The sequence below is a fragment of the Anabrus simplex genome, chromosome 2 (assembly GCF_040414725.1).
Source record: "Anabrus simplex isolate iqAnaSimp1 chromosome 2, ASM4041472v1, whole genome shotgun sequence".
NCBI classification, from domain to species: Eukaryota; Metazoa; Arthropoda; class Insecta; order Orthoptera; family Tettigoniidae; genus Anabrus; species Anabrus simplex.
In genome coordinates, this window is record NC_090266.1 from 331,249,212 (window position 1) to 331,263,261 (window position 14,050).

The following is a 14,050-nucleotide window of genomic DNA, read 5'->3' on the forward strand; positions in this document are numbered from 1 at the left end:
TTTTACGGTCTTCGGAGACGCCGAGGCGCCGGAATTTAGTCCCGCAGGAGTTCTTTTACGTGCCAGTAGGCAGAAAATAGAAAGTAATGTTATGTAAATAGCAGTTTACCTAGTAAGTTTACACGCTGTTGAGCTGAAGACCCTTGCGGATTTTCTGCTTCGCTCCTAAGTCCACAGTATTGCTCCTCTTCATCTGTTGAATGTGAATCTTTTTAGCAATGTCCTTGGAGACATTTTTGTCATGCAGACGTTCTGAGTAGTTTTTGACACAAATGTTGGCCAGGACTTTAATGCACTTCTTCATAAATTTTATTAATGGCATGCAACACTTGCAGATATAGTCAGCATTACTTAAGGTATTTTCAGCCATTTGGAGACTAGTTTCACTACAGCATGTCTTTGTCTAATTTCAAAAAAATGTGGTTCATATTCAACACTGATAAGGGTTTGGAGAAGGCAATACACATCAATAGTAAGGGATAGAAGGAAAGCTGAAGGATGCTTCAATCCACCTCTGTTTAGCTGAGTGAAGTATATTCAGTTCCATATTATCACAATCAAGAAGTAGCTGTTCATCAGACTGTATCATAACTTTACATTCCATCACTTCTCTCTTTTCCTTATTTTCTCCAGGACGGTCATGCTCATATAACTAGCAATACATACTAAAATTCTCCGAGTTTCAAAAGGAATAGTTGAACAGCGAGACTCATCAATAGCAGGTTCCAAAACTTCCAAGTTTTCATCTACTTTCCTCTGGGTGAATGTTACAACTAGATCCTTTAAGGTAAACTCTCCTAACTCAGCAGACTTTAACTTCAGCAAACGTAGGACTTCGAGTCTTCGATCAGATTCAAGTATCTGTTCAACAGATGCATTGTACATGCAGCCAGTCAGTCTCCTATAAGCTGCCTGTAGCTTGGATGTGAGTATATAGTCGTAATTGTACTTACCAAAAATGTATTTACATAGATCAACAATTGCGAGGCGTGCATGAGTTAGAGCTGTGTATGTGTCATCAGTGAGTTTCCCTTCTGATTGCAACATGTGCCAGATATCAATAACTTTTCAAAGTTTGCAAAAAGAAGAGTTTGGTGTCACTGGCCCCATAAATTGGGTTTGCATCCTTATTTAAGGTGCATGTTCCCTTCATAACATGCTGAACATCAACAATGTTCCACCATTTAGAGATTAACTATAAAAATTGAATGGTACCCTCAGAGATAACCATACCCTTATTTCGTAGCATCTCTAAGGCCACAATACTTTTAGGGTCAAAAATACTCATATAGCTAGAGCAACGTTCTAACTCTCAATAGCCATGGGATACAAAGCCTTCTTGGTCAAATTTGGAGCCAGCTTTAATAACATCCTCTTTTCAGAATGAAATAGGTCTCTCATTTCTGAAAAATTAGCCTGTAAGGTTGTGAATTGGCATTTCAATCAATCAATCAATCAATCAATACTGATCTGCATTTAGGGCAGTCGCCCAGGTGGCAGATTCCCTATCTGTTGTTTTCCTAGCCTTTTCCGAAATGATTTCAAAGAAATTGGAAATTTATTGAACATCTCCCTTGGTAAGTTATTCCAATCCCTAACTCCCCTTCCTATAAATGAATATTTGCCCCAGTTTGTCCTCTTGAATTCCAACTTTATCTTCATATTGTGATCTTTCCTACTTTTATAGACGCCATTCAAACTTATTCGTCTACTAATATCATTCCACGCCATCTCTCCGCTGACAGCTCGGAACATACCACTTAGTCGAGCAGCTCTTCTTCTTTCTCTCAATTCTTCCCAACCCAAACATTGCAACATTTTTGTAACGCTACTCTTTTGTCGGAAATCACCCAGAACAAATCGAGCTGCTTTTCTTTGGATTTTTTCCAGTTCTTGAATCAGGTAATCCTGGTGAGGGTCCCATACACTGGAACCATACTCTAGTTGGGGTCTTACCAGAGACTTATATGCACTCTCCTTTACATCCTTACTACAACCCCTAAACACCCTCATAACCATGTGCAGAGATCGGTACCCTTTATTTACAATCCCATTTATGTGATTACCCCAGTGAAGATCTTTCCTTATATTAACACCTAGATACTTACAATGATCCCCAAAAGGAACTTTCACCCCATCAACGCAGTAATTAAAACTGAGAGGACTTTTCCTATTCGTGAAACTCACAACCTGACTTTTAGCCCCGTTTATCAACATACCATTGCCTGCTGTCCATCTCACAATATTTTCGAGGTCACGTTGCAGTTGCTCACAATCTTGTAACTTATTTATCACTCTATAGAGAATAACATCATCCGCAAAAAGCCTTACCTCCGATTCCACTCCTTTACTCATATCATTTATATATATAAGAAAACATAAAGGTCCGATAACACTGCCCTGAGGAACTCCCCTCTCGACTATTACAGGGTCAGACAAAGCTTCACCTACTCTAACTCTCTGAGATCTATTTTCTAGAAATATAGCAACCCATTCAGTCACTCTTTTGTCTAGTCCAATTGCACTCATTTTTGCCAGTAGTCTCCCATGATCCACCCTATCAAATGCTTTAGACATGTCAATCGCGATACAGTCCATTTGACCTCCAGAATCCAAGATATCTGCTATATCTTGCTGGAATCCTACAAGTTGAGCTTCAGTGGAATAACCTTTCCTAAAACCGAATTGCCTTCTATCGAACCAGTTATTAATTTCACAAACATGTCTAATATAATCAGAAAGAATGCCTTCCCAAAGCTTACATACAATGCATGTCAAACTTACTGGCCTGTAATTTTCAGCTTTATGTCTATCACCCTTTCCTTTATACACAGGGGCTACTATAGCAACTCTCCATTCATCTGGTATAGCTCCTTCGGCCAAACAATAATCAAATAAGTACTTCAGATATGGTACTATATCCCAACCCATTGTCTTTAGTATATCCCCAGAAATCTGATCAATTCCAGCCGCTTTTCTAGTTTTCAACTTTTGTATCTTATTGTATATGTCATAGTTATCATACGTAAATTTTATTACTTCTTTGGCCTTAGTCTCTTCCTCTATCTTGACATTATCCTTGTAACCAACAATCTTTACATACTGCTGACTGAATACTTCTGCCTTTTGAAGATCCTCACATACACACTCCCCTTGTTCATTAATTATTCCTGGAATGTCCTTCTTGGAACCTGTTTCTGCCTTAAAATACCTATACATACCCTTCCATTTTTCACTAAAATTTGTATGACTGCCAATTATGCTTGCCATCATGTTATCCTTAGCTGCTTTCTTTGCTAGATTCAATTTTCTAGTAAGTTCCTTCAATTTCTCCTTACTTCCACAGCCATTTCTAACTCTATTTCTTTCCAGTCTGCACCTCCTTCTTAGTCTCTTTATTTCTCTATTATAATAAGGTGGGTCTTTACCATTCCTTACCACCCTTAAAGGTACAAACCTGTTTTCGCATTCCTCAACAATTTCTTTAAACCCATCCCAGAGTCTGTTTACATTTTTATTTACCGTTTTCCACCGATCATAGTTACTTTTTAGAAAATGCCTCATACCTGCTTTATCAGCCATATGGTACTGCCTAACAGTCCTACTTTTAAGACCTTCCTTTCTATCACATTTATTTTTAACTACCACAAAAACAGCTTCATGATCACTAATACCATCTATTACTTCAGTTTCCCTATAGAGCTCATCTGGTTTTATCAGCACCACATCCAAAATATTCTTCCCTCTGGTTGGTTCCATCACTTTCTGAATCAGCTGTCCTTCCCATATTAACTTATTTGCCATTTGTTGGTCATGCTTCCTGTCGTTCGCATTTCCTTCCCAATTGACATCTGGCAAATTCAGATCTCCCGCTACAATCACATTTCTTTCCATGTCGTTTCCCACATAGCTGACTATCCTATCAAATAATTCCGAATCCGCATCAGTGCTACCCTTTCCCGATCTGTACACTCCAAATATATCAAGTTGCCTATTATCTTTAGAAATGAGCCTTACACCTAGAATTTCATGTGTCTCATCTTTAACTTTTTCGTAGCTTACAAATTCTTCTTTCACCAGAATGAAAACTCCCCCTCCCACCTTTCCTATCCTATCTCTACGATACACACTCCAGTGCCGTGAGAAAATTTCTGCATCCATTATATCATTTCTCAGCCATGATTCAACTCCTATTACAATATCTGGTAAATATATATCTATTAAATTACTTAATTCTATTCCTTTCTTTACAATACTTCTACAGTTCAGCACTAACAATTTTATGTCATCCCTGCTTGATTTCCAGTTCCCTGTTCCCTTATCACCGCTCCCTAGGTCATCCCGTTTCCCTGAATGTACCTCCCTATTACCCTTCCAAACAAATTTCCTAACTTATACGTACCACTGCGGTTCTAATGAAGGCCATCCGAGCGCAGATCCCTATCTCCTACCCACCCATTAGGATCTAGAAATTTCACTCCCAGTTTCCCACATACCCACTCCATAGTCTGATTTAAATCCCCAATCACCCTCCAGTCAGTATCCCTCCTACACAGTATTCCACTAATAACAATCTCCGCTTTCTTAAACTTCACCCGTGCTGCATTTACAAGATCCCACACATCTCCAACTATGTTGGTACTTATATCAGCTTGCCTTACGTTGTTGGTACCAACGTGAAACACTACCACCTTCTCCTTCCCCTCCTCCCTCTCTTCTACTTTCCTCAACATCTGCCTCAACCTAATTCCTGGATAACATTCTACCCTGGTTCCCTTTCCTCCACACACTTTCCCCACGTGTCTAACGATGGAATCCCCCATGACCAGAGCCTCAACCCTACCCACCTCATTTGATCCCCTCCCCTCCTGGTCAGCCCTATCTTTCCTGATAGCTGTAGAAGCTACTTCCTCCTCCCTTTTCTCCTTCCCACGACCCTGTTCCAGCTGTCTTTTCCTATCCTCTACTCTACATTTCCCTTTCCTACCTTTTCCCTTCCTCCTACTTCCACGCATCTCAGCAACAGTTCCCTGTCCCTCATCTTCCCTCTGTTGTTCTACCTGGAGTGACTCGTACCGATTTCGCACAGACACCTGTCCTGAATTCTGATCCTGAATAGAGCCCTTGGCCTGCAATCTCCTTCCCCTTAGAACATTAGACCACCTGTCTTCTACAACTCCTCCCTTTCCTTCCCCTCCCTCTTGTACACCTACTGTAACCTGTACATTGTTTGAGGGAGTCCTATCTTCCTTCCTGTCTTCTGTGAGAATCCTAATTATCTCCCTCAAACTTTCCAACTCCTCCCTCATACCCCTCAATGCCTCACCACACCCACAATAAGTACACTCGCGCTCCTTAGCCATTCTTTACGGGGGACAAATTTTAAATTAAAAAATAAAATAACTTATTTGCAAAAAAAATAAATGAACGGAGCGATATATTGTCTGGGATAGTAAGGTAATTAATATACGACTACACTACAATACTACTTAGTCGTGCTCTATTTTTTTTTTAATCCTACAACCCCTAACAGGATAAAAGCTGCTGTTAATTACTGAATATCGAAAGTAATACACAAGAACTACACAATTCCAAACTGCAATTAAGCCTGTCCTAGTTTCAACAATATTTTAGTAAGAGTTTCTACGGATACCTCTATTACACCAGTACTACACAAATATTTTACAATAATAAAATAAGCACACTAAATTCTAATAGGATATTACTCGTATACTACTGTACAGTACACTACAGTAATTTTTAAACTACTTTCAGACGTATCCTAATTACGATACCGGTACCGTACCGTATGTCACTACTAAGCACAACAGAAATGAAATGTGCAAGAACTACTGTACTCAAAGATTACCAACGAAGCTAAATGCTTAGACAAATTATTATTAGTATTACGGTCTAATAGATATACACGAAAGATAACACACGAATATAGCAGGCAAGATACGGCACTATCTAAATGTACTGTATCTATACTACAATGTATCTACACTACACTACACTGCGTTTGGTTAAATGCTTAAGTATCAAAAGGATTGCCGTACACGAAGAAAAACACGAATATAACTGGCAAGATACTATCTAATATATTATACCTTATCTTCACTACAATTCTACTGAAATGTGGTTATGTGATTTTTACAGCTGGTGGATTACTATTATTTTCCCTACTCCACGGGACGGAGAAAGAAAAGTGTCCTTAATTAGGCCTACTGAAAAATACGAGGTTGTCTACAATAATTTCTCAAATATTTCTATCAAAACTACTACTACTACTCCTCCTCCAGGGACTTCAACTGCAATTACTGGGATATATGAACTTTATTATTATTAGCTAACCGCTCATAAATACTGAAAGATCGAGGGAGCGAAATATAAATTACGGATACTAAACCTACTCAGAAGTACAAATGAATGGAATACAAGGTCAGCTGATTTTTATTTATATTTACTTGACTACACTACACCCTTTGTTCACGACTGTAGCCAACAATGCAATATTTGAATATGAGGAGCGACAATAATCAATAACAATAAGACTGTTAACTATTACCGTGTAATCTCTTTAACTTCTTTTTAAATGGAAGTTTACAGGCGTATCGTGTTTTTTAATGTAGTAAATTATTACCTTCGCGATAGTTTGAGCGTATATCTATACGAAATACCGGAGAAGTTGCTGCAGAAGTTACGGTACTATTCCTTATGATAATCTGCCTTTGTAAGTACAACCAACGAACCTACAGATATTTACAAATATTTTTAAAGTTAATATTGTTACCTAAAGTATTACCTAAACCTAAATTCGAAACAAGGTGCACCTAGCTAGCCTACTTAACCTAGAAAACGAAATGTACTGAAGACCAACTGAATTACTTGTTACAAAATTTAAATAATTATTACTACTCCCAATTTCTACCAACAAGCACTAAACACCACTATATAAACAGCACTAAATGAATCAGATATACACAAAATTAAGCTATTTCAATAGGTTTTCACTACTTTATCACTACAATAATGCAAGAGCTCTCTCAACAGCCAACCGTTCTCAAGCGCATCCAACAATGCAACCTTACCTTCAGGAATGTTCAACATGTTCTCAATGACAGTGAATGTCTGTTTAACATCTGGGATAACAAATGATTCGCTGGACCTGTTTAGCCATTTATTCCAAATACACTTCGATAAATGCACGTTGTCAAAGAGAAGAAACAGAGACTTGGAAGGATCAGCTGGATTAGGGGCAAAAGTTTTTACGATCACGCCGCTTAATAGCTCAAACATTTTCCTATTTGCTTGATGATTGTCAGAGACTAAGCACACTACATCAAAGTTAAGTTCATTCACAATACTTTGAGAACATCTACTGTTAGTTCCAGTAGTGTCTCAGCATTCAGGTTTTTCACTGGGAAGAGACCTATGACATCCCTGTACTTCGAATGTAAGGATGAACACACAAAAACCTGCATAGTGGTGGCTGCCTCAGACTCAGGCCCATTTTCAGCAATCCCTATTATCTTTCCTGCTTTATATGTCAGCTTGGCATTAACAAGAATTTCATCCATCATGACTGTAACTACTTTATCCTCATTATTTAAAAGTTTACACTTCTCCATTAGGAAAGATTTTTGAGAAGTTCCAATACCACAACCTTTTGGACCTATCCTACCTAATAATTGACAAAGATGTACATGGTGAGGTAGAGTCATAAGGTTAGTTTTACGAATGGACTGATAGGCTTCTGGATATGAGTAAGAAATTGTGGCTGCCCATATAAGAAAATCTGACAAATACTGTAAATGACTTACTACAGACAATTCCAACTGTTCTAGAGCAAATTTAATTTGTCTGCGTCTTACTATATCCAGATCACTGTCAAGAACCAAGGCCTCCTTTAAAAAATTCACTAGGACAGAAATTCTATCAGATGTGGAAACATGTTCATCATTGTAATTTGAAAGATAACACACCAAATTTTCCAGCTTACTCCACCTCTTACACTTCAGGTCACTGTTTCCTTCACACTTGCAGTATCGACAAACTTCTCAGTAGGCACACACATATTCTTATAAAATACCTTTACATCTAAGGAACTCGATACTTTGAAACACACATTCATTGATAGTACATCGTTAAATTTACCACCATCATCTATCTTTATAAAAAGAACACGACTTTTAATCATAATTACTGTGAACGGAACCACCTGTTTGCTGTCGAGAATTCTTCTGAAGTCTTCAAAAGATGGTATTAAATCCTGCTCACACCACTTAGCAAAATTCTTCTCCTCACTGTTGATCACTTGCTGTAATCATTCTTCTGGATTTCTCCTGCCTTTGGGGAATCTAATTCTATGGTAAGAAGGTTGATTTGGGAATTTTACGAGGGATACGAACAGGCTCACCATTTTCAGTAGGAAAGAGATCTTCCCTAACCACAAATTTTGGTTTGAAATGTTTCATACATACAACAGTTTGGTCCTTGACATCCAAATTTTGCTGATGAATATTCCTTATCCATTTTCCCCGTAAAGCTCTATATTTAGGGAATTTAAATGTTGAAGTATCCGCAATGGTATAGTTCGATCTACAACGAGGAACACAGCAGGAACAACCCATTTCATGAAATGTTACAGTACGGCAATATATACACAATTATATACTAACAATACCATTATATACATTCCTAACAATGCACCTTACTAATAAACTGTTATAGATTACTATTTCACCAAATATATACTTTATACTTCAATTACTTGATCAAAATAACATTAACACAATGTAAACAAAGCCATGAATCAACCACATGTCTCAAACGTTCGCCCACACAAGTGCCATTTTCCTCCCAATCGATAGTAGTATTAAGGTCTGATATATTGTAGTCGGTCTTGGTTATATCATTTACCTCTAAATCCTTTGATTTGTTTTTTGCCTCCAGAAACACTGCAAGTTACTCTGCTGATAGCATTGCCTACTAGTTGCAAGAGCAGTGAGCTGTGGGAAGGAAAGTTGAAGATACTGAAGGCAATTTCCTTTCCCTCCCACTTGAATTCAGTGGTCAGCAAAAAGTACAATCAACACTCAATAGATGGCAGAAAGATTCAGAAAAGGTTTTATGCTTATAAGCGGCCTGCACAATGCAAAAATGCTCATTTCAAATGGCTTCATGCTTGAAAGAGGTTCACACAACTAGCGAACAGTATGCCATGACACAGTTAAGAATGTAAATTTACTCTCTCTAGGTCACTGTTTAGTGTATCAACTCAAAACTGCTTAGGTCATTCCTTGGAACTACTTCATCTTTACAACTGTATCTGCTGCTTCTGCTTGCAGCAACTTGTCCAGACCATTGTAGTCTATTTTAATGTATATTCTCCAGGATCAGTGAAATGCGAAAGTGTTTCCTTATGTCCACATTGCAAGCACAATCCAATCTAGTGATGCCTGATCATCTCAGCATCTTAGCCTCCATATAACTTAGCTGGTGTTCTCTCTCTCTCTCTTTCACAGACAGCAAACGTCTGGTACTATGGAGAGTTGAAGGAACCCAGCAAATTGGTTATGCTTTTTGAGGCATGTAGCTGTTTCCTTGCATTTGAAAGAAAGTGGGTTCAAAACCTCATCACCAGGAGTCCAAAAGATGGTTTTCTATGGTTTCCAGATATCACACCATGCAAATTCTGGAGCTACCTATATTAAGGCCACTGTTGTTTCCTTCTAAGTCCTAGCCCTGTCCGACCCCATAGCTGCCATAGGACATCACTAGAACATACAACAAAAATTAAAAAAAATTGTTACATGACATATGATGGTGCAATAGATATTTCATTTCAGGTGATCTTACATTCAATGTCATTCGTCACTTCATCCAGGTTGTACTAATCCTTGTATTCACCTCTTCAATAAACTGTTCATCATCTGCAACCATAAACGTCTTCACTAGCAGAAGGTCCAAGCAATCAACTAGGATGAACCAGACTTCTGGTGGCCCTGGCATCATGTACGGATTATTTTTTTATTTTTTTTGTTGAGTTGCACTGTATGAATAGTTTGAAGTTAATGATCAAAATTTTCACACCAATATTTTTCTGTAGTCATCACATTATTTACCTATCGTCCCAATTACACAAACATTTCTGAATTCTAAGAATGAGGGTACATTGAGTAAAAATGGGCTCCTTCACAGGTTAGTTGCAATTTATTATTTTTTTGTTGTTGCTATATTGCTTTATGTCGCACCGACACAGATAGGTCTTATGGCGACGATGGGATAGGAAAGACCTAGGAATGGGAAGGAAGTGGCCGTGGCCTTAATTAAGGTACAGCTGGTGTGAAAATGGGAAACCACGGAAAACCATCTTCAGGGCTGCCGACAGTGGGATTCGAACCCCCTATCTCCCGGATGCAAGCTCACAGCTGCGCGCTCCTAACTGCACAGCCAACTCGCCCAGTAGATTCAATTTAATAATATGAGCGAGGGCTGAGGATTGTGAGGTCATTGTTCTTGATTAACTCATGAGGTTATTAATAACACACTAAATTGTACAGCAAGAAAGTTCAACAATTTCTGTATTGAACTGTCCACGTGCCACTGACGCAAGAAGCACTGACCTTTTGAACCCACGTTGGCAGGTTTGTTCCTGGCTCAATTCGGTTATATCTGAAGGTGCTCAAATATGCCACCCTCATGTCGATAGATTTACCAGCATGCAAAACAACTCTGGTGGGACAAAATTCTGGCATCCCAACATCTGTGACTACCATAAAAGTAGTTAGTGGGATATAAATAAAATATTATCATCATTATTATAAGCAACATGAGCATTAAGGAAGCTGACCAAAGAGAACTGGACAGATCGAATACCCACCAGTGAGATTACAAACCACGACAACATCACAAGATGGACATCTTGTCCTTATGGCAATCAAAAATCGTATAGCACTCCAACAGCTGTGGCAATGTCTGCTTGCACTCTCCGTTGATGTCCGCTTCAAAGAGGACTAGTTGCATGCATTCCTTTACAGTGGGTTCCCTTGTCCCTAGACCATCAATATCTCAGACTACAATGGATTCGTGGAGAGAAAAAAAAACATGCACACAGTGGCATGCAGACTGAAACACCCTGTGTCTTTGAGAGACCTACTTTAACATGGAGTACAATGAAGGCCATATATGCATGATAGTGTGGTGAGTGGATTATTATTTGTTAAATTGGCTTTACATCGTGCCGACACAGATAGGTCTTATGGCGACAATGGGATAAGAAAGGGCTAGGAGTGCCATAATTAATGTACAGCCCCAGCATATGCCTGGTATGAGGTTAGCAGTATCCTTCCATATGTACCTTCCAGCATCATAGTGATCAAACACCAGGCAGGATGGGGAGGATGGTGTGGAATGCCACACAGTATCATGCATTAACTTGGCTGCTACATATTTTACCAGCATCAGGGGAGTTAGAGGCAAATGTCATACCTTTATTACAGCTGAAATATCCGTGTCTTTATTCTTGGTGTAACCAGCTGTTGTCAAGCATTTCTAAGAAACAGGACACAAAATTTCATTTGACAGAACCAAGATCTTGGTAGCTATTCCCTGGAGTCTTGAAAGGAAAATCTGTGAAGCTATCGAAATTAAGAAACACTAGAATAAGAATTTAGAGGAAGGATATGAAATCAGCAATTCTTGGATGATTGTTTTACACAGATTAAAAGCTGCCAGCCACAACATAAACATACAGGACAAACCTCGGTTATATAGCAGCACTAGCAATTCCCAGCTACCTGGCTGTGACTCATACATTCCAGAATCAAGAGACTGCAAGGGGCTTACATCAGCCATAGAGAGAAGGATATTTAAAGGCCAGAACAATAACTAATACATAGTTGATTAACACCTGGAAGATTGATTACCTCAGATCGAGTAGGGATATTTCATTCGCCTTAACAAAGAATACTGCAATGTATTTAAAATGTCTGCAAACTGTACAAAATGTACAGAAAACAACAACACGATTCAACCCAGAAGAACAATGTACGTAGTTACTTAATTTTTTTTTTTTCCAAAACAATGTTAGAACAGTGACTGGAAAGCATTTAACTCACTTTAGTATATATACTTAATGGTAAGTTATGAAGTCAAAGAAATATAACCACCTTAACATCCTCAATCGATGGATGATGATGCTTGTTGTTTTAAAGGGCCTAACATCTAGGTCATCAGCCCCTGATGGTACGAAATGAGACGAAATGCAATGAAAGAATAAAATAAAAAATCCTCCACTGACCAGAATTCAAAGCGTGAGGACAAAAATGAACGGATGGATATGAATTTAAAACGATCAGTGGAGCCGACCCGCAATGCCTCAGTCTCAGAAACTGACGGAAAACAATAGTAATACTGACCAAGGGACTGCTTCTATAGCTCAATACTGAATCGGTGATGCTTGCAAGCTAAAAGGGTCCAAAATATAGGTTATTGGCCTCTTATAATGGTACTTATCGCTTGGAAAGTAGAACCATGGTATTTGTCATGATGCGGTAATAATCAAAAGCATCATAGACTCGCGGTATTCCACACATTATGGTACTACTCACAGGTTATGAAACTCGCACATGTAATACAGACCTATGGTGTTCCGCACATTGCGGCGCCATTTATAGGCAACGCAAACCTACGGTTTTCATCACATAAGTGTACTAACCACAGGGACTCGTACTATCCCGTGGTGTTCCTTATATAGTGGGTACTAATCACAGGCAACCAGAACCCTGGTGTCGCTCATATAGTGCTACTAATCACAGGTACGGTAAAAGCCTGATAGCGCAGTGCTCCTGCGTGCTACTAATTACAAACCTATTTGGTACCCAACATAGTGGTACTACGCGCAAGTAACAGCGACCCATGGTGTTCCCGGCATGGTGGTACTAATCACAAGTAGTTTCATGGTTCTAATCCAATCATCCCTTGGTCGCCCCTTTTAGTCGCCTCTTACGACAGGCAGAGGATACCATGAGTGTATTCTTCACCTGCGTCCCCCACCCACAGGGGGTTGTGTGTGTTTGGTCCACAAGAGGTATTTTATTTCCTTCAAGTCCGCCGGCAAGCCGGTTAAGACCCCCCCCTATCCGCCGCCTGGGACGCGCCATGTGGGAGTATCACCTCTCCCCCTGCTACGGCAGCGTAGGAGGTTCATGGCATTTGATGGATGAATCACCACGAACAACGTAATATACCTTTACACCCATGTGAGCGTTTTGGAGAGTTTTAGAATAGAACCCAAGCTTTTGGCACGCACTCTAGTGATTAGAAAATGTATACCACCACCTCTAGTACCCTGCCGACTAAAGTTTAGAACGTAAAAAAAAAAAAAAACCCATTCAATTAATGGGATTCAAACAGGCAAATAACAGTGCAGCAGTATCAAGTGGTGACGCTGTAACGACTATGGCTACAAAGGAAGTTTGCCATTACATTGCTTGCATGCAACTCAATATAGTTATGGGCAACAACTTGCTAGCTCGGGAAGTGTCTGAAAATTCTGCGATAGCTGGAGAGGAACCATGATATATTTTATAAAAATATAAATAGATTGCATTATAGAAAGTTATTTATCGTATAGCATCATGCACCGAGCAAGTAGCTGTGTGGTTTGGGTCACATAGCTAACAGCTTGCATTCAGAAGATAGTGGGTGTGAACTCCACTGTCAGCAGCTCTGAAGATGGTTGTTTTCTGTGGTTTCCCCATTTTCACACCAGGCAGGCTGTACCTCAATTAAGGCCAAGGTCACTTCCTTCCTACTCGTAGCCCTCTCCTATTCCATCGTCGCCATAATACCTATCTGTGTCGGTGCAATGTAAATCAGACTGTAAATTTTTAAAAAATCATCAAGCAGATGCGGATTCATCACAATGTGCAGCCATCTTGATTCTTACAGCAGAGTCCCAGATATGTACGAATTTCCAGATAAGAGCGCTAACTGCCTCTCTAACTTCGGCATAGCTAAACTAGAGAATATTCTCCCAGACTGT

At 39.3% G+C, this 14,050-nt stretch overlaps 1 protein-coding gene across 1 annotated transcript in view; it reads right to left on the bottom strand.

Annotated features, from left to right (window-relative positions):
• The window catches only part of LOC136863534 (serine-rich adhesin for platelets), a 584,023-nt gene that overhangs the window by 130,947 nt on the left and 439,026 nt on the right, over positions 1-14,050 (bottom strand). The gene's annotated exons all lie outside the window — the stretch shown is intronic.